The 22,167-nt window shown below is 45.7% G+C and overlaps 1 protein-coding gene across 2 annotated transcripts in view; it reads right to left on the reverse strand.

Moving 5' to 3' along the window:
- ATP8B1 (ATPase phospholipid transporting 8B1) overlaps positions 1-22,167 on the reverse strand; it is a 125,717-nt gene that overhangs the window by 76,227 nt on the left and 27,323 nt on the right. Inside the window, exon 2 of one of the 2 annotated variants that reach the window (XM_046024392.1) lies at positions 7,403-7,607. The exons of the other annotated variant lie outside the window; for it this stretch is intronic. The gene's annotated coding sequence lies outside the window, so the exon portion shown is untranslated. The remainder of the gene's footprint in view (positions 1-7,402; positions 7,608-22,167) is intronic. 2 annotated transcript variants of the gene reach the window in all.

Here is a 22,167-nt window from a genome sequence, read left to right on the forward strand (position 1 = left end):
GGCCAGAAATCAGAACTGGGTCCTGTTACTGCAGTTTTGTAAGTCACACACGTGTTTTAGAAAAGACTTTTTGCTCTCAAACAAGAGACTTACTGTGTGTTTCTCTTTCCAAAAGAATCAGCGATTGGTAACACCTACCTACCCCTTGCACCCAAAGACTACCAAGCTGGCAGTTATGTGCTGGGCTCATTTCATGAAAATCCTCACGGTATGCCCCAAAACAAAGCATCACCCTCATTTTAAAGGTTAGGGGACTCCTCCAGGGTCATACAGTGAAGTTTCAACCAAATCTGTCTGCCCCCAGATTTCTTTGGATTTGTCACAGGGGGAGAAAAATTGCATCGGGGTGGACTCTACCCACCCACTTTCAATCATTCTGTCTTTGCAGATGACTACAAAACCAAAGACAGCAGCCTGAGAGCCAGCTCGTGTCATCCACAGGCGGCAGCTGGGCTCAGAGAAGGGATGGCTTACCTGCCACGTGTCATTGTACCTTCCCAGTGCACTCCTAAGATCTAAGAGTCTCCTAACGATCACGAGATGCCATGAAATCTAGTCTGTGTCTGTCCTCTTCCTCTAAGAGCCCTTTACTGACCTACACTATGTGTAGAGGGAGACCCCAAACCAGTGACCTTTATGCACTAAGGTCAACTGATCTCAAGAGCCCTGGGCACAGGTCCAGCGACAGTGATTTACAAAGTTCATTCCTCACCCCTTGTAATCTGCATCCTAAAGGTCTGTGAACCTTTTCATGGTTTCCACTGAAAACCCCAACCCTCTGAATACACCCTTTTCATATGTAAATATGTTTTAAATTTTCCAAGTGTTCATATAGAAATATGTGCCAAGGCTTAAATGGACACGATGTAGGACTGACACATCAAGTATGATGGAGGCACCTACTGGATTATTTTCCTAGACACTGGCATAGTTTCATGAGTATCTGTGACTGGCCAACAGAACCTTACTTCTCACTCCATTTAAAAGTTACCACCTTGGGGGGCGCCTGGGTGGCTCAGTGGGTTAAAGCCTCTGCCTTTCGCTCAGGTCATGATCCCAGAGTCCTGGGATCGAGCCCCGCATCGGGCTCTCTGCTTGGCAGGGAGCCTGCTTCCTCCTCTCTCTGCCTGCCTCTCTCCCTACTTGTGATCTCTATCTGTCAAATAAATAAATAAAATCTTTAAAAAAAAAAAAAAAGTTACCACCTTGGGACGCCTGGGTGGTTCAGCCGGTTAAGCGGCTGCCTTCGGCTCAGGTCATGGCCCTAGCGTCCTGGGATTAAGTCCCACATCAGGCTCCTCGCTCGGCAGGGAGCCTGCTTCTCCCTCTGCCTCTGCCTGCCTGTGCTCTCTCTCTCTCTCTGACAAATAAAGAAAATCTTAAAAAAAAAAAAAAAAAAAAGAAAAGAAAAAATTTACCACCTTCACAAATTCCGGGTCCCAGAAGTCTAAGGGGCAAGGCCACATCTTCTATTAAATCACCGTCTCCTCCACTGTATTTAAAGTCAGCTTAGAGGACTCAACTGAGATTACAAACTCTTCCCAGACAGCTGAATTCACGCCAGAAGCTCAGGACCAAGACCATCCTGCAAACACGTGGTCAATTATTTCGTATGTCCCTTGGAAACACATTTGGGCGTATAGCACCTTCAGAGTTTCCTACAGGCAGGGGACAAGCCTAATGGCCTGCTCTGGCTTTCAGATTCTGGACTGGTCAGTCAACAGGACCGTCTATGTTTCTCCATATCAGATTGTTCTAAGAACTTAACGACAACGCTTATAAAAGTGAGCTTCTGAAGCTCCCAGGGTTTTTATGGGATGCTGTTGGTGAGCGTTTCCAAGAGAACAGACCACACATCCTACGGATTAGGCCCAGAGCTAAGTGCTCCATATATGTTCTAACATCATTTGCTGAGGGTCAAACGATCATCCCCATTTCACAGGTGAGGACACCGACATTGAAAGATCAAGTTCTTTGCCCAAGCACAAGTAGGTGGTAACTGGGATAAAATTCTTTGTCAATAATCTGGGCTCAGTCACAACACTCAGTGCCTTAATTGTACCTATTATCTCCGTGGCACAAATTGGAGAACAGACAGTTCCTCTGATCTGCAGAAACACCTAAGAGATACAGTTAAATCTCTGTCCGAGCCGGAATGGGCGGGTATCCAGCCATCTTGACGTCATCCTCTGATTGCGACACTCAGGGTGGAAATGGAGAAGGGGGAGGGGCATAAAATGGAGGCACCCCTAGCAAGGGTGTGTTCACCCGTGCAAGAGGATTTCTCCACTATTATAGAATCCAGGTCTCTGACTTTGTAGGGAATTACCTTTTGCCCTCTGTTCACATGAAAAGAAGCAGTCTTTAGGGCTACCTGGTTTCCTCCTGGCCCATCTCCTGCTCGTTCCCCACATGCACAGGTCAGGTGGTTTTCCAGAGATGCCCCATGGCTCTCCTCCTTAGCACAGCTCCTAGGGCAGCAGGACCCAGCAGTTCAGCTGCCATCTCATTTACATCTGACTATGGAATACGGCAGAATTTTTATTTAAAGAACTATGGTTTTCAAAAAAAAAAAAAAAAGAAAGAAAGAAAAAGAAAAGAAAAGGAAACATATGATGAGCTGCTTAGCGCATTCTCCCAAGGAGTTAAGAATGAGAGATCGTCTGCCTCTCTGCCTACTTATGATCTCTCTCTGTCAAATAAATAAATAAAATCTTTAAAAAAAAAAATATGTACTTGATCTTCTTCCTGTTCTTGGCACAGAGCTCCCCAAGCCCCTGGAATTTCCCAAGTGGTGAGAGTGATGAAGTTCTTTTGTTACGTTAGCGAGGTGACTTCTGGAAAGCACCTAGATAAGCTAAGGATGAGAAGAAGGGGAAAGGGACTGGAGATTGAGTTCAGTCACCAATGGCCAGGGATTTCATCAGTCATGCCAATGGAATGACGTCTCCATAAAAACCCAGAAGGTGAAGGTTTGGAGTTTCGGGGTTGGGGAACACATGAAGATTCCGACAAGTGATTTGCCTGGAAAAGGAGGCACACATTGCCCTGTGCCTCTCTTCCATCTGGCTCTTTGAGTTGGATCCTTCTGTAATAAGCCAGTGATCTCGTAGGGAAACTGTCTGAGTTCTGTGACCTGCTCTAGCGAATGAATTAAACCGCAAAAGGGAGTCATCAGAACCTCCAATTTCCAGCCTGCCTGTCGTAAGCACCAGGTGATACGTGAGAGTGGCAGTTGGCGTGTGAAGTCGTGGGGGGGGGGGGACAGTCCTGTGAGACGGAGCCCTGAGCCTGTGGGATCTGATGCTATCTCCCGGGAGATCGTGTCAGCTTGGTGCTGAGGTGTACGACACCCAGCTGATGTCAGATCCTTGCTTGGTGGTGTGGAAAAACCACACACAATAGGGATTGGGTGCAGAATCCTTAATGCAAGTCATCCAAATTCCCACAGCCAGTGGGGGCCAGGCTGTCACTGCAGGACCCCACCAGGAGGGGAGGAGGCATTCACTGGCTCAGCTTACAGGTAATAAGAAAGTACATTCCCCGCAGAAGGTTCGAAAAATGGTAGCAAAACCAACCAGAAAGTCATAATTGTTATTACCATGAATGGGTAATGTCCATGATAAAATACGCCTCCTCTCAAAAATCTTTTTGCTGTAGTAACTGCTCAGTTTTGTTTTACTGCTCTGTTTTGATAACATACAAGCATAAAAAAATAATAATAAAGCACTTTAGAAAATGACTTATCGTATGATAAACACTGGATTCTACGGAAGCAAATGCTGAGTACTACTGGTTACACAGTATCCCCCACCCCCTTGCAAAGAATGTTTAAGTCAAATACTGCTCACTGTGTCTACAAATTCAGAACTCACCCCCCACCATGACTGTGTATCCAAAAGGGAAAGTTGTGGCTAGTTTCTGTTAACACATTACCAACTAAGACATAAATGACCATATTTTCCTTTCTCTCTTCTAATTACCCAAAGGTAAAACATGCTATTTTTTTGCTACTTAACTAGATTATAAAAATTATTTGCAGGAAATACCCGGAAGAAACAAGTATTTAATGCAAATAAGGACAGCCTGCTCAGACAGGGATGACTAATGCAGGCCCTGTACCAACACATATTCTGATTTGCATTTTAAGAGAAAACAGTTAAAAAAAAAAAAAGAGAGAGAGAGAGAGAGAGAACTAAGCCCAAAGAAGTTTCTAACATTGATTAAAACATTGAAACCCTTTTGAGGTTTTAAAGTACCAATGAAATAGGCTTTCTACTCCATCTCCTAAAAAAACATGACCCCAGGAAAAAATGCCAATTCATTCCAGAACTTTTTTCTTCCAGTGATATTTTTCTTTCTTCATCAACATTTGCTACCCTTTAAAAACTCGGTACCTTTTGAGAGCTTTAGCCCAGTGGTGGGGGCTTGGATTTGAGTTAGTGACACCCCATTCCCAACCCCTACTCCCAAAGCCATGTGATAAAGAGAACTTTTGTTTAAACGCTGAAGTGAAATAAAATAAAAAAACAACCAGCCCAAATATATTTGAATATTTTTGCTCTTCCATATCCGCCCCGCCCCCTTTCTCTAGAGACCCAGATTTCAACCTGCATCTCTTGCAAGGACTTCCTTGAATGCGACTGGACTCATGACACAGAAAATTTACTTCTTCAACCCTACTGTTATCGCCATACTGTTTATAACTTTTATCACACTATTCCTAATGTTTATAAACTTTTGTAATATTTAACATGTGATTTAAGTGAAGGCATTACTGTAGAACTCTTGAGTTGAACCAGGAACATCATTCCTTTATGTAGGAAACAGAGCTCACCGTAATTATTTCTTGTAGGTCTGGGGAAGAAGCAGGCTCTGGCTGTGTTCAGAGGACTCTCCCTTCATCCTCAACCAGTCTACCTCCCACTCCACCTCTAGTCCCAAGAATTCTCTATTCCCTCAGCTGCCCATCAGAAACCAATGTTAGGGATACAGCCCCAAATGGAGCAAATCTGACTGTCCTAAACTTTGATATTTCAGCAAAACAATCCTGACTTCGCAGAGCTCTTTAAGAAAGCAAGCAAACTAATAGAAAAATAAAGAGAACATCATTGGGAATAGAATGAGGGGTTTAAGTAATCCATAAATCATCATAACCAAGTCAGGAATAAATATGTATGTACAGTGCACAACCCAAGAAAAAACTACTTACAAGCCTTAAAATACCACATAGATTTGAACTGCAAATATCTGAAACTAATTAAAATCTTTTCAAAGCATGTTTTAAAAGCACTCCGAAAAAAATTGTGCTCTGGACTGACCTAAGGCCATCCCTCCCTATTTCATAGTTGTGATACAGGCTTTATCATCATACAATCAGTGAAAAGCCAAACCACACTCAAGACCCCAGGCTGGGTTTTTTGGCCCCAAAAGAGGCCACCTATGAGCACTCCTCAGCCAGACCCGCCTAGCAGCTCTGTCCCTGGGCTCATTACTGGTTAACACCCCAATCCGAACTCAGAGGCTATCCCTCCCTTTTCCTCCTTCACCTTAGAGCTCTGGCTATGGCGAATTTGTTATCTTGGCTTCCCAAAGTCCAAACCCCAGGCACAGAAAACGGTGTTGCAGCTAATTCTGTGCATGTATCACAAGAGACTTACACATTATGGATGCTGGCCCCCGTTTCAACTGTTAGGCTGTCAGGACAAGAGGACTCCTTTGAATGACATTTACATTTTGCTACCGAGAGCAAATACAGAAGATAATGTCTGCAATCTGAATTAACAGCTCTCGAGGAATGGCTGGGCTAGGTCCGATGAGAAACGTGTGAGACTATTCAGGATATCATCAGAAGCTATGACAGATGGAGTGTTTCGTGGGCTACTCTGGAAATTGTTAGTTTCACATGGCATTAGAGATTAGCCTGATCTACCTGTTGCCCACCCCTCATGGCAGGTTCCTCCCAGCTCTGCCTCCTGTCTACTCCCAGGGACAAACTGACACAGTCGCCAAGGCAACAAGGCACTTTGTTCCTTTCCCACAACCTCACACCCTGATGCAATGTTTTTTGGTTTTTGTGTTGTTTTTTTTTTTCATTTGTACTGGACCTTACTGTCTGCCCAACCCATTCTTTGTATTCCAACTTGCACTGTGCTTGGTTTTGTTTCTGTGAGTAAATTTCAAAGGCTCGGATTCTTGTTTCCCAATCACTTAACACTTACGACCTGGGGGACTTTGGGGGCCTCGGGGAAAGTATCCTCAATAAGCCTCCTCATTCACAACATGAAGATAATACCTACATTACAGGGTCCTCAAACTTCAATCTCCGGTAAAACCCTCCGCAGGGGGACGCCTGGGTGGCTCAGTCAGTTGAGTGGCTGCCTTCGGCTCAGGTCATGATCCTAGCGTCCTGGGATCGAGTCCCACATCGGGCTCCTTGCTCGGCAGGGAGCCTGCTTCGCCCTCTGCCTCTGCCTGCCTCTCTGTCTGCCTGTGCTCTCTCTCTCTGACTAATAAATAAATAAATAAAATATTTAAAAAAAAAAAACAAAAACCCTCGGCAGGGTGTACGGGACCTGGGACCTGGGCGGCTCCAGAGTCAACAATTTCAGACAATCTTTATCATGGTATGAACAAGTGAAACACTTAAATTTCAAAACCAAGGTTAATAAAAAGATGCACTGGTTGAGTTTGCTTTGAGGTAATATGGGGAAGGAAGTAGACAGAGGAGCAGATTCAAGACCCTTCACTGGCCATGGCCATGAACGAAGTGGGGGGTTCATTATATGACTGTTTCTATTCTGTATATTTCAAACCTACCTTGATTAAAAAATGAAACAACAAAATAGCATTAGAATAAACTAATGTATGACATTAGGTCACTGTCATATGTGGCATGTTATGTCCTCATTCCTAACACAGGCTCTGTGAAACCCCATGCTTTGAGCAGCCACTCGCCCATCTTGAGAACCCAGGTATCAAATAACTCAAATGTTAAATAGTAAGTCTTTTCATAGTTAAAAAGAGTATTTTTAAATGACATGGAATATTTCCTGTTTCACAAAATAAACAGTGAATTTCACCAAATAGTTCCTAAAGTGAAAACAGAACAGGAAACTGAAACATTTTGTTAAGTTAGGGCTGTCCCGTCTCTACGGTACCAGGGGCGGCATAAGGACTCTTCAGATCGCGGAGAACATTCAGCATTGAACCTTGTTTTTGTGCATTTTCGCCGCCTTTCTTTTAAGAACCATTTTTAGCTCAAAAACTGTTCCCATCCTTTATTACGTCATTTTCTCCTCCAGCGCGTGAGTGAAACAGTGCTATTATCTCCATTTTGAGGATGAGCAAATGGAGGCCCAGAGAGCTTATGTGGAGGGCGCAAGGTCACACAGCTGGTTACCATAAGCGCTGCAACGGGAGCCACGTCCAAACACTCCAGCTGCCAAGGTCAGTCCACAGGGCCAGGTCACAGCATCCCCCACAGCATGCCCATGGTTCATTCTGGTGCAACTGGGATGAGTCTGGGCTCGGAGTCACCCTCCCTGCCTGCTGGGAGGCCTCCAGAAAGCTCGTTAGGTAACACTGCCGTTCCTCAGCTTGCTCATCTGCAAAATGGGTAAAACAGCAGTGCCTGCCTCGGGGGTTGCCATGAGGATGAAATGAGCTGATACAGACAAAACTCCTAGGACAGAGCCAAGCCCCAAGGAAAGGCACAATAAATATTAGCCATTGCTAATCCTATGTGGGAGAATTAAACACTGAAACCAAACTGTGTGACCAAACTGGACCCTTCAGGAACAGCCGAGAAACTACTACGATGCACGCCTGGGCTCCAATGTACCTTCCTCTGAATCATTGATAGCTAGGGGAATACCCAGCTCGTAACCTGCTGCGTCACCCTAGGAGTGAGAGAGACATTAAATATTTTACTCTCCCAGCTGCTCACAACAAAGCAGCCCGCGGTGTATCCCATTACCTCCTTCTCCAGCTCTCCTGAGTGAAGAGGAAAGCAGTCATAAAACTCAGAGTCTGGAATTTAAAGTAGCATATAAATGGAACATCTCACAGTCCCTATTTTTGCAAAATGGATAAAAGTGGTTTTGGGGTTTTTTTCACCAAGAGAAAGTGTTATTTCCAGAAACAGAAACCGTTTTTACATCTGACACCTGCCACGATATACGGTATCTGTCTTGCCAGTAAGAGACACACTATACCTGCCCGCCAGAAATAGTCTGGGTTGTTTATCAACAATGTGTAATTGTACATCGGAGAGCCTTGAGCTGAACGTGTTCTTCTACCCAGATACTACACACCCATCAGAACTGCTTTATTAAATGCTTCCTCGGAAAGCCTCCTATTTAAGTAGAACTCAAGTAATTATATAACCATGTCAACATTTGGGAAGGGAACGGTTAAAAGACACTGAATCCTCCCCTTTGTTTCCTACCAAGATAAAAATCCTTGATAAAATTTCCAATGGTTCTGGAAATTTCACATCAACTGTTTAATCAAGTTAATCCATGATTATTTACGTGTTTAATGATTGATTCCTTCACTCTCTGTGGATCCCAGGCTGGGCTGCCTCCTGGTCAGCTGCTCGGTCTCACCTGTTTACATAGGCAAGCTCCCAGAGGGAGGTTTTAACTTTTAACTGTTTAAAGAATAGGCAGAAGGGGTCAATACCCTAATCTTTCCCAGGCCTTAAATACGGGAATCCTTCTTATTCTGTTATATACTCTACACAGTCATAGTGGTGCTCAGTCCAGAACACGGGGGCAGCCTTTCTGGGATTGGCGTCGGATTTCCAAATACCCAGGCCAGCTCCCCACCCGATCCGGCTGGAGTTAGAGCAGAAACCATACCGTACAGCGGGTTGAATACAACCCACAGCCATGAGCTAGCTGTTCGACTCACTCACTGAGGGTTTCTTGTTTGTTAAAATTTTAATTAGTTGCATTGAAAAATCTATTGATTTTGCCTAAAATCCAACACTTAGGCAAAACAGCCATGGGGGGGGGGGCGGTAGCAGCTCTTCTTTTGAGTGATGTGTGACTACTTGCTCCAGTCCCAACCCCATAACCACCCCGCAGCCAGCCCGACCCTCCCTGGCCTTTGCAGGAATTGAATTTCGGAGAGTCAAATACTGCAATTATGCCCATTTTACAGATAAGGAAACTGAGGCTTGGAGGTTAGTGATTTCCTCAATGTCATACAACCAGCAAGCGGCAAGCTGGAGTTGCAGTCAAGGTTGGCTTCATTCCAGAACCGGCAGTGTTTGTTAGGACCAAGCTCTGTGGCTCACCTGTCCCCTTTCAACGAGGGAATTAGCCTGTCTAAGGGCGAGACAGACACACCTGGGTAATTTTCAAATTCTGTATCTGCAAAAGAGAAAGCACCCGCTAAAGGTAATCCATAGAGGCTGCGCTGAATTCCAAAATATAAAGAGAGCCACCGATTTGCCATAAACTTCTTAAAAAAGTAAAAGAAAAGAAAAATCATCTGCGCAACTAGAGGGTGGTTCCGCATTAACAATATTTGCTGTTGCTGACCTACATTGGACTGCTGACATTTTACACCATTCGCTTTACTCTTAGCCCCTCTCGTCTGTATGTGTGTATGAGTGTGTGTGTGTGTGTGTGTGTGTGTGTGTGTGTGTCCCTCTGAACCATCTGGGGATCGGCTTCACCACTTCCCTGTACCCCTGAACACCTCAGGGGAAACTTCCATTCCCTACATAATCGTAATCGAGCAACCAACTTCACAAAAGTCAGTATTAACATGCTACCTAGTATTCTTTTATTACTGACTCAATACTGGCCTTTAGAGTATTATTTTTCCTCCAGGATGAGATCCAACCCAGAAACAGTTATTACCTTAAATGGCTAAGTCCTTTAATCTGGAATGTTCTATTTTTTGTCCCTGATGTCATTTGTTGACACTGAAGTCTTAAAAAAAAAAAAAAAAAAAAAAGAATACAGTCCCCATCCCACCCCTTTTATTTATTTTTTTCTTAACCAGAGAGCTTCTCATTTGGTCTTTGAGGTTTCCCCACCACTGAACCCAGTTACGCACCCTGGCTGGAACCCAGCATATATGATGCTGTGTCCTTCTCAGGACCTGGCAAATGGAGGCACCTGATGTCCTCCACATCTCATTGGGGGTTTAACTTCCATCACTTGGTCAAGGTGTTGTCTGATTTCGCCACTGTATTTTTTTTTTTTAATTTGTAATCTGTGGGGCAACACTTTAAGGCAATGGCAACATCCCGCTCCTTATCAAAATCTCCTCCTAGTTGTGGCATCCACTGGGGATTCTTGCCCAATCCTGTCTGGGCCCTCATGGCTACAGCAGCATGACTCCCCATTCCAGCATACCCTTCACATTCATCCCCCAGCCTGAGCATTCCACTTTTAGCAGAGGCTCCCCTCTTCCCGGTTACTTATCTGTTTATCCATTGGTTATCGGTATGGAAGCCCAAATTCTATTTTTCCTTCTAACTCTTCTAAGGCTTCTAACTCCTTACTGTCCACAATCAGTGTTCAAATTGCCCAGTGTGTGGCCAGTGGAGTCCCTTCAAACTGGCACATATATCCTGTGGGAGACCCTCATTTTTCTTAGAGCATTTCCATACTTTGCAGCAGTAACAAGGCATTCCAAGCTTGCTGCACCTGCCCCAGGACAGCCTGTTCCTCTCAGTGGGGGAATGACATTAGAGACCAAAGTCTGGGCACTAGAGGTGCTCACTGCTACTGGGGTGTCTCTGCTTCCTGGCCCTTTGGTGGAAAGAAGAAACATACACACATACATACAGATATACTCACACATACAAATACACACATGTTACATGAGAACACTTCAGGGGCGCCTGGGTGGCTCAGTGGTTTAAGCTGCTGCCTTTGGCTCAGGTCATGATCTCGGGATCCTGGGATCGAGTCCCGCATCGGGCTCTCTGCTTGGCAGGGAGCCTGCTTCCTTCTCACTCTCTCTGCCTACTTGTGATTTCTCTCTGTCAGATAAATAAATAAAATCTTAAAAAAAAAAAAGAACACTTCTGCATGTACTTCAAGAAACCAAGCCCACGCCAAAACCTCAGATTCCAACTGATCCCCACAACTTCTCCCATCTATTACCTGTATGTTCCTTCTCCTTCAGTGAGAAACCTCTCCCCCCAAACAATGCATTCACTCCTCTGTTCAATGCTAACATCTAAAGATTGTCTCAGATTGCTTCTCGGCCTTTTGGCTAAGATCATGCCTAAAAACTGTCTCAGAATTGCTTTGCCAACAGCACTACATAAAACCCCTAAAATAAAAAAATGAAAAATTAAAAAAAACCCTAAAATAGTCGAGGATGTGTTTGGTCTTTTTCCCATACACTGTCTGAGACTGAGTATTTATAGGAAAACACTGTGTTCACAGTGCCTTGAATTCTTTCTCTTTTTTCCCCTCTTCACCACAGTTCATTTGAAAAGTAACTGGATTCATTCATTTCATTTGGGTTTCCATCTCAGGGTTTTTTCCCCTCCTTCATATTTTATTGACTTAAATTTATTTTTTGAATATGGAGAACATTAACATGCTCCCAAGTGTCAAAACACTGCAAAAAGGCATACTTAGCCAAATGGCTCTCCCTTGCATATCCTCTTCTTTTTCCCACCCACTCCTTGTTGGCAATTCACTTCACTGATTTCCATTTATTCTTCTTGTGTTTCTTTTCATAAAAATAACCACCAATATTTATTTCATATTTATCTTTCTTATACTGAAGTAGAATATACGTGACCCTTTTCACTTGCTTCTTTTACTTACTATTTCCTGGGATCACTAGAAGTCACTTTTTAGGCACCGTTTACAAGTAGAGAAACATTTATGTGTGTGAACAAGTCATCTCCTGGGAATGTTTTTTGAATAAATCCATAGATCCCACCATGCTTTGCTCCCTTTCCCTCCCTCTCTGTTCTTGAAGACAGAAGTCCTCACCCACCCCTCCATGTCCTCATGTCTGGCTTGCCTCTAGGGACTCAACCTCGCCAGGGCTGTTATATTGGGACAGTGACTTTACTAACATCCAGGAAAGATACTCATGACTTCCAGGGACTTCCCCCAGGCAACATTTCGATCTAAAGAGGTAGCCCCAATGTAGCAACTAGGTCTATACTCCAAGGAGATAAAGAAAGTTCCCTTTGTGAATCTTTCATCCCAGGCAGGTGTCTGGCAACTCATGTCAAAAGGAACCAGGAAAAAAAAAAAAAAAGGCTGTTAGGATGACTCAAAACCAATCCATCTCCACTGCTGGGACTCCCACTGCCAGTCCTGCCATTGGCAAGCAACTGTCCCTTCAAGGCTACTTTCCTCCCCCTGGCGTTTCTGCCACCCTCTCGTCCTTCCCACCACGAAGGATGGCGGCTGGGAGTTCCTCAGAATTTGTCGTCAGCACACCAAGCTCTCTGCACACCAACAGGAAGGGGTCCGTGCTGTGGCACCCGGCTTTTCCAAGCTGGCCACTCTCTCCAATACACAAACGGGAAAAGATGATGACTAAAAGTGATCCCCTTCCAAGGGTTTTTATTTTATTTTTTAAGATTTTGCTTATTTATCTGAATGAGGGAGAGTGAGAGATACAGAGAGAGGGAGCGAGCATGGGCACGGGGAGGGACAGAGGGAGAAGCAGACTCCCCATTGAGCAGGGAGCCCTGACTCTGGACTCAATCCCAGGACCCTGGGATCGTGGCCTGAGCTGAAGGCAGACACTTAACCAACTGAGCCATCCAGGCATCTGTAGTGAGTTTGATGAGCACCCAGAATTATAAATGTCAGAAAGCCACAGAAGAATTCAGTACAGTAATTAATGGTCAGTACAGACAATTAACGGTCTCGGGGGACTGACAGTTCAATAACAGTCACTGTGGGATAAGGCCTGGGCGGATAGAACACCTGAGGAGCATGTCCCTCGGTACCTGTCCTAGGTCTCGCTGAGGGAACGGTCCTATCCCCGAGACCCCACCAGCTGGGAACAGGGCAGTGCTGGGCAGAGCCAGGTCCAGAAATGCCTGATGAAGGGGCGCCTGGGTGGCTCAGTGGGTTGAGGCCTCTGCCTTCGGCTCAGGTCATGACTCCAGGTCCTGGGATAGAGTCCCACATCGGGCTCTCTGCTTGGCAAGGAGCCTGCGTTCTCCTCTCTCTCTGCCTGCCTCTCTGCCTGCTTGTGATCTCTGTCAAATAAATAAATTAAAAAAAAAAAAAAAGAAAGAAAGAAAGAAAGAAAGAAAGGCCTGATGACTCCCTCCCCTAGCCAGCCCCTCTCTACCTTCTTTGTCACCTTCGCCAAACCGAAAACTAGTCTCCCTGGAGGGAAAGAGAAGCCAGTGACTTCCGCAAGATATGGTTCATGAGTAATGCACATCCTGGTTTATTCCTGGACCTCCTGCAACAGTTTTTCCTTTCACGAAACTCTGACAAGAAAATATGCCGATCCTCCCCTTTGTTCACCACTGTATCGTAAAAACAAATTTTTAAAGCCCAAAAGTTGTTTCTTAAGAGATACATACCTAACAGAAATAGATATTCATACCCCTGAAATCCGTACGTAATGGATTCTAATTTAATTGCTCCTCCACAATTAAAAATTTGCTTCGGTCCTAGAGAAAGCATTTTTAAAAAAGATTTTATTTATTTATTTGACAGAGACACAGCGAGAGAGTGAACAAAAGCGGGGGGAGTGGGAGAGGGAAAAGCAGGCTTCCCGCAGAACAGGGAGCCCAACGCGAGGCTCAATCCCAGGACCCTGAGATCATGACCTGAGCCCAAGGCAGACATTTAACGACTGAGCCACCCAGGCACCCTTTTAGATAGCCTTTAAAAGGATCAGTATGCCTAACTGGAATAGCATGTTCTAGAATCAGTAATCACTGGGAATTTTTATTACTGAAAGTGGAATAAGTCATAAAAAGTATCTTCACCTCCCCACATGGGCAGCTTGCTTGAAAAGATTTTCTTAAAACAAGAGGAAATAAGACTAGTCCAGCCAAGGGGCCAGCTGAATCATTCCACACACACACACACACACACACCCTTTTTTTTTTTATTTTTAAAGAGACCAGAGCAGCGGTGCCACCCATGCTTCAAGCAATTGTTAGGTTGCCATAAATGGCCTTTCTGAAGGTCCTTGAGGCAGTACAGGCAGTGGAGAAAGTCTAGGACAGCGGACACTAGCTGTATGGCCTTAGGCAGACTGTGTCCCCACCCGGCTCACATTTTCAAGTGCAAGGAAAGGTTCTTGACCAGATCACTCCTTCTGAAACAGGACCACATGTAGGAATCCCACAGAATGCTTTTAAACACAACAGATTGCTGACCCAGACCTAAAACTAGACTGGGGAACAGAGGCAGACTGTCCTAAGGCTTTTCTAGAAGATGTCTGAGATCCCTTCTGGCACTAAATTTCTTAACTTCATCAGATTTAAAACATGTTTTTCCTAAGGAGACTTTGTTAAAAATTAGTTTGAGCTTTACAGAAAAACTGAGCCATGTACAGAGAATTCCCATCTACCCACTTAGCCCTTTGTCTTGTTGCTCCTGCGACTCACCCCTTGTTTAGAAGGATACATTTGTTACAGCTGATGAGCCAGTACTGATACATTATCATTAACTGTTAACGAAAGTCCACAGTTCACTTGAGGGTTCAGTCCCTGTGTTGTACATTCTATAGGGCTTGACACATGTACAATGACATGTATGTTTCCTAGTTTAAATGCTCCCTTGAGTAGGACTTGCTGTCAAGAGCAGGGCACACGATAACAGGCAGCAGGAGAGACAGAAGTCAGCTGATGTGCACTGATCCTGAGGTTAGGACAAATCAAAGATATTTACACGGAACATCGGTATAATGACCATAAACACACCACAAACACAGAAATCTACTTTTTTGCTTTTTCACTTTTCCCTCTTAGCACTTAGGGTATCTTTTCCAACAGGATGTATCTGTGTTACTTAAACAACCAAATCCATGGGTATTTCCTGGCATGTAATGTGCTTCCCAGATACAATCAAACACAATGACTTTAGAGCCTTACACTATTTTTCTTAAGAACTCCAAGAGATGACAACTAGGCGTTGATAGAAATTACTTCCCTTGATCCAAAGATAACTGGTACCTGAAATTCTATGAAATTCGGGGGCGAAAACAATGAGAATCTTACGGGAAATGAAGCTCCTTGAACATACACTTTTGTAGTCATTCAGTCATTTCCTTAGGGATAAATGCCAAGGATAGAATGGTTGTCAAAAAGCCATTCTCTAAAGATGGGGTTCTGTTTCCACAAATTGCATCAGGAACTGGTAACATTCCACCATTTAAATTTTCATTATGCCCTTTCCCCCGCCCCCAAATTCCAATAAACCATTTCATGGGCCATCTGAAATAAATTCTATTGATTTTCTTTTAATACGAAAATTTGCTGTACAATAGGTCCTCAGTGTGTACGTTTTAATTCATCAAAGAAATACATTTAAGAAAATTCAGAGCTCTTTCTCTGACACCCTCAAGTTAGCTTTTCTCTTTTAAGTGTTCGGTTGTCCAAAGACAGAAACTAACAAGTATAGTAAGGAGGTGGAGAAGCTGGACCCCTCGTTCATTGCTGGTGGGAACAGCAGGTGAGGCAGCCACTGTAGGAACAGTATGGTTGGTGTCTCCTTTGAAAAATCAAACACAGGAGCGCCTGGGGGTGGCTCAATCGGGTAAGCGGCAAACTCTGGATTTCGGCTCAGGTCATGATCTCAGGGTTGTGGGGTCCAGCCCCATGCTCAGTGTGGAGTCTGCTTGTCCCTCTCTCTCTGATCCTCCCCTCTACTTGTACACTTGCTCTTTCTCAAATAAGCAAAATTTTTTTTAAAAAAATTTAATAAAAAAATAAAAATTTTTAATAAATTAATAAATTAAAAAATCAAACACAGAATCATCATATACTCTAGCAACTCTACTTCCAGGTACTTGCCCAAAAGAACTGAACACCATGTCCACAGCAGCATTAATCATAATACCTAAAAGGTAGAAACCATGCAAATGTCCATCAACAGATGAATGGATGAACCAAGGAGGGGTATATGGTCCGATCCCTGAGGATATTATGCCAAGTAAAATAAGCCAGCCACCAAGGGACAAATACACTATGATTCCACTTATACAAGGTATCTAGAGTCAAATTCATAAAGGCAGAAAGTGGAATAGTGTTACCAGGGATAGGGCAGAGCGGGCAATGAGGAGTTAGTGTTTACCATGTGTAGAGTTTCAGTTTGGGAAGATGAAGTTCTTGAGAGGGACAGTGGAGATGACTGCACAACAATAAAAATTTACTTATTCCATTGAAATGTACACTTAAAAGTGGTTAAAATGGGAAAAACGGTTCAAATGGTAAATTTTGTTATTTTTTTAAAATTTTACCTTAATTAAAAAAAAAAAGTACTCAGTTGTTCTTTCTCTCCTCTGGAGAACAAAGAGATTTAAATGGATTTCAGCTAAACATTTCTGAAGTGGACAAGTTGCCCAAAGAATAACAGATGATTTCTGGAGGTATTTCTTGAGGATCCACTACCCCAGGCCAGGCAGTGTGCTAGGGAGACAGTGACAAATAGAGAGTCACAGATCCCTATCTTTGCCGAGCTTACGGTTTAGCCCAGAATTTCTGATTCGGGAGATCTTAGCTTAGGCCCGAGAGTCTGCATTTCTAGCAAGTTCCCAGGTGATGCTAAGACTCCTGGTCCAGGGACCCCACTCGGAGAAGCTCTAGCATAAGGGCAGAGATGCACAGGTAAATAAGCAATTTCAATCAAGTGTGGTAGAGGCTATAACGGGGATCCACCCAGGATGTCTACCGGCGGGGGCACCCATCAGTCCTAGGAGAGACCAAGAAAGCCTTTCCTAGAGGAGGTGCTGTAAGACTGGACATCTAAACCGAGACCCACGGGACATGCTGGAGAGAGGCAGGGGAGTGGGAGGGAAAGGGCACTGAAGGCAGAGGGCACAGGATTTGCAAAGGTCGAGAGAGGAGAAGGTGCACCCCCTGTTCTTGGAACACAAAACTTTCCCTGTGGTGGGAAGTTGGGGGTGATGAGGAAGGTGATGCGTGAGGGTGTGAGAGGTGAGGAGAGACTATGGACATTGAAGACCTCAGGGTTTATCCTCAAGGCAACACAGAGCCTCAGCAAGGGCTTTCAGCATTAATGGCTTTACCTCTAAGACCAAAGGCCTGAACAGGACCTCTCTGAGAGGGCTTAGGTCCCGCAGACATTGCCTCTGGGTGTTAGGGAGGGGCCAGAGACACACTTCCCTCTGATTCTAGGTTGATCCCACCTGATCCTAGCTCTAGCTTCTCCAAAAGCCAACTGCTGCCCGAGTCACAGGCTGTTCAGGCTGTCCTGTGAACAGCCCAGGTCCACTATCCAGTCCCATACAAGGAACCCCTAATCGTGTGATGCTATTTACCAAAAATGAAAGCCAGTTTTTCCACGGCATTAGCCACATTTCAAATGCTCATGTGGCCAGTGACCAGACAGACAACATTTTATAATCACGGCAAGTTCTATCGGACAGCGCTGGTCCGGGAGATGAAACACAGGACTGGACTTAAGACGGGCCAGGCATCTCGGTTTTACTGCATTAAACCAGCATGTAACTGGTTTGGGCCTTCAGGAAGGAAAACTCAGAAATACAAGCTCTAAATTGATTTTTTTTTAATTACAGAATAAAAACCTAGACAAGTAGCAGTTCCTCATCATATATACCCAAGCTATAAATATCCTTACATATTCCTTATCATAAGACATAAAAGGAATATTTTTTCCAAGCCACTACAAAGAATCCCAGAATCACACTCACTCTCCAAAACCACTTCTAAATCCTTAAAATAATTGGCCAGGGGAACAGAGGGAGGATAATATACCCTAGATTAAAATTCTACAAAGCCATTTTACTGTTTACATGCCAAAAAGCTAAGCTTTGAAGGCTTTTTCTCTATTGTTCATTCTACCTAATTCAATACACAGGATTCATAATATTACATTGCTAATCCTTACTCTAAGTTCTAAAAATAAAAGCCAAGAGACATTCATGCCAAGTTGGTAACAAACCCCAAGTGAGGACAACTGGAAAGTGATGCGGGGAGGAAATGAGTTCTGCTCCAAAATGAAACACACGCCCAGCAGAGAGATTTAACCCTTGGGCTGACCGCACCGGCCATCGTTTCTAGCCAGTTAAAAAGCCCAAGAAGCCAGGGGTGGGTGAGGACGGATGCAAATAAAAATCCAGCGATGTTTTTCTTTTCCCAGTTGCTCAGAAAGGAATTGCACAGCCTGAGGAGGGAGGCAACACCCAAGAGTTCTGGGTCCCCCAGGGCTGCCTCCCCTTGAAGGTTCGGGGAGGGGGGGCAAGTTTCCCGAGAGGAGATAGGTCCAACCAGATTGTCTGAGCATCCAAGTCCCGATGCCAAGGGGACAGGTGGCTTCTGGAAGCGAACTGAGGCCAACCACACATCGCATCTTTGTTCAACATTCTCCTGGCCCAGGCATGTTAAGGGGAGGGACATCTCGGAAGGAGAGCTGAGTGTCTATACTGCTCAAAAGCCTGGGAGTCCAGAACAGCCCCATCCTCACTGCCCCGTGGGGTCTTGTGCCTGTCTGCAGGCCAGCTGCCTGTCCTCGGGCTTCCTCTCTGCCCGGCTCTGCCCTGCGGGGATGGAAATGAAGATCTAATTGGCTCCCTCCTCCACGCCCTGATTAGAGCCCTTCCTGGGGTGAAAACCAGTTTCTCTAGAGCCTTCCCAGGGATGCCCATGGCCTTTTCACACCAAACCACCATGAATGGAAGGCCATTTATCCACCAATCCCCAGTTTGGCGAACATCCACAAGGACTCTCAAGAAACAGCGTTAGGTCCCTCGGGGAGGCCGGGGTAAAGCAGGAAGCAGTTAGTCTGCGGATTATCTCAAGGGCAGGAAACACTGAACAGGACCCCAAAGAGTCCAGAAGGGAGTACAGAGAAGAGACAGGAGCACCACGGCGGCCGCATTCCAGACGCACAGCAAAAGGCACAGAGTATGCAAGAAGCGTTGACTTGTTTTTCTGACTTAGCAAAGTAATGACAGGGCACCAGCCCGCCTCGCTCAAGCCAATACTATGTGCTGGGTCCTCTTCCAAGCACTTCACACACACAAATGCATCTGGAACTCACAAGGGCCCAATGACATAGGTTCTGCTGTTCCCATTTCACAGATGAAGACACTGAGGCCTAGAAAGCCTCCCAGGACCTCACAACTAGTATATCAGAGAGCCTAGATTCAAACCTAGTCCCTCAGGTTCCCGCATGAACTGTCCTGCTGCCTGGAACTCCTTTCTCTTGCTCTCAGGCAGAAGCAGACGGAACCGCGCAGCCGGCCGCCCACGTGCCCCGCTCACACCAAGCTGCTGATAGGAATCCAAAGATTTTAGCTGCTTGTCTGAAGATCAGAATGGATCTTTCCAGACTCGTCCACAAAACGCTCAACTGCCTCAAGAGGCCTGCGTTCTATACAAAACGGTACCGTGGCACTGGGTCACCACGTGCAATAATGTTTCTTTCTGTGGCTGCCGGAAGCCCTCTCCCCACTGCTCCCCTTGCTCACCCAGGGGCCCCCCAGGAGACACAAAGCTCCTCCCACTAGCTCCAGCCAGCCCCGCGCTGAGAACCGGACCAGGCCACAGAGCCTCGAGATCAACTTCCAGCCGGTACGGTGGCTTCTCCGTGGAGCAAAGCACACCTAAGGACAGGTACCCTGAGCCTGCCCGCCACCGCAGGTTTCAAGGGCACAGCAATAGATCCGTAGGCAAAAGCATCCCCACATGCCTGCTGTGAAAGAGAGCTAGAAGAACAGACAAGGGACAGTCAGACACGGGTTACTTAATGTCACCTCCCTAGTAGGGACATGAACTTTAATTTTTATCATGAAATCTGGGTTTCGTGCCAGTACCGCTGATAGGAAAATTAAGAGGGTTAATTTTTTCCACAGCCATTTCATAAATTCATGATAGAGCCATTTCTCTTGGAGACACACCCCCTGCTTTAGGGGACAGGCTGGTCGTCCTTTGCACAGGCAGATGGCATTTTACCAGCCATCCCACGGCTCCCTCCTCGGCAGCCGTGCATCGCCTCCTTCAAGGCCATTCCGTCCTCTGCTCAACTTCAAACCCTTCGACTTGCCTTCTCGGTAATTCCTCAGTGTCTGAGGTTAGCAGGTTTCCCGCATGAAGCTTCCATAAAGCTAAGTGATCTGCGCTTTAAAAGCCCATTTGTAGGGGTCCCTGGGTGGCTCACTTGGTAAAGTGTCCCACTCTTGATCTCAGTTCTTGATGGCGGAGTGGGGAGTTCGAGCCCTGCCCCGGGCACGGAGCCTCCTTGGAAATCTAATCAGTAAATAAACGTCTATTGCCGTGTTTCCTTTTTGGTAGGTGATGAGCCCTCTGAGTCCGTCACATGCGCCACGCACGCTCCAGCTCTGGGGCGCTGCCTCAGGTCTGAATTCTACTACGATCCCCGATGTCGGAGAGCAGGGATCTGATCAGAACACACCCAGTTTCCAGATCTGAGTAGTGTCAGACAAGAGAAGTTCATTTTCCTGCAACGTCAAGGGACACTCTCAGCATTTTTCTTGAACAACCAGGAAAACCACATTCAGAAGGGAGCACAGCTTGAGGCCCAGAAACTCCTGATAAATACCCAGAAGAAAAGGCAGGCTCTACGTTTAGCTGTGAGACAAAGAAGCCACACTGTAAAGCCCCGAAGTCCCACCACAGGAAACCTTCCAGAGCGGAGGTTAAACTGTAATTCTATCATATCCATGCATTACAGAAAAGTTAAGAGTAGTCATAAGAAACAAACCTCCTAAGACACAAAATTCCACCATTTCCTCTGTTAATCCAAAAACCATGTGATTGTGGGGCACCTGGGTGGCTCAGTGGGTTAAGCCGCTGCCTTCGGCTCAGGTCATGGTCTCAGGGTCCTGGGATCGAGCCCCGCATCGGGCTCTCTGCTCAGCGGGGAGCCTGCTTCCCCCCTCTTTGCCTGCCTCTCTGCCTACTTGTGATCTCTGTGAAATAAATAAGTAAAATCTTATTTAAAAAAACCCACATGATTAGAGAGATATATATGAAGTATATTAAAGATATTCACAGATATAAAGATCAAATATACACGAATATGACATATATATACCTAGAGTATACAGTGACATATAAAATAGGAGCCCTGTCCTCCTCTTGCAGTCCAAACAGCAACAGTGACCAATATCCAGGTGACTATAATTCAGCATGACAGGTTCTAGAAGGAGAAGCCACAGGAGAGAGCGGGGACCTCAAGGAAGGGTAAAGAGCGGACGGGAGTTATTTGAGTTGGGCGGTGATCCGGGTGGGAGACGGGAAGTAAGAGAAAGACAGGTCAGGAGAGGAAACCTAGGGGATGCCGGGATTAGCTACAAGAGCGCAGGCAGGTGTAGGAAGAAGACAGTTTGAAGAGGAGGCTGGAGAGGTAGACTGAGGCAAGGCTTGGGAGGCCTTGCAGGAGGGAGGCATTTGGAACTGTGAGCTCAGCAAGCAGAGGCCATGAGAGGCTCCTCATGCTTCAGACAACTATCCCCAGGCCTTCAGGCAGGTAATCTGCCAGCGGCTTGTGGGCAAGACAGGCCTCCTGTCCCTCCCATGCTTCCGTCTCCGGGGAGACAGACAGGAATAAGGCCCACAGAGTATCTACACTGTGACAGAGTGACACTGGGACAGGGAGGACATGGAGATGTGGGAAGGGGCAGGAACATTCCAGAACAAGCAAGGATGGCTCCAGGGGCTGAAGCATCAGCAGAGCATGGAAGGAGGGGGAGCGCTCTTCCCGGAAGTGTCCGTGTCAAGAGCCTGGGGCCTCTTTCCCAGAAACTGGCCTCATCAGATAGGCAGTTTAGAAATGATAAGCCTGAGCAGGGACTCCAGGGAGAGAGGAAGCCAATCTGTGGCTGAGGCAAGATGACAGGAAGTCCCTACGGTCCTGCGGCTTGCAGATGACAAAGACAGGCGAAGGCAGAGCAGGGAGAGGGCTCACTGAAAGCCCTTCCCAGGGAGAAGAAACAGCTTTCAGGCAGATCTGAACACAAGAA

Source organism: Meles meles, chromosome 12 (assembly GCF_922984935.1).
Source record: "Meles meles chromosome 12, mMelMel3.1 paternal haplotype, whole genome shotgun sequence".
NCBI classification, from domain to species: Eukaryota; Metazoa; Chordata; class Mammalia; order Carnivora; family Mustelidae; genus Meles; species Meles meles.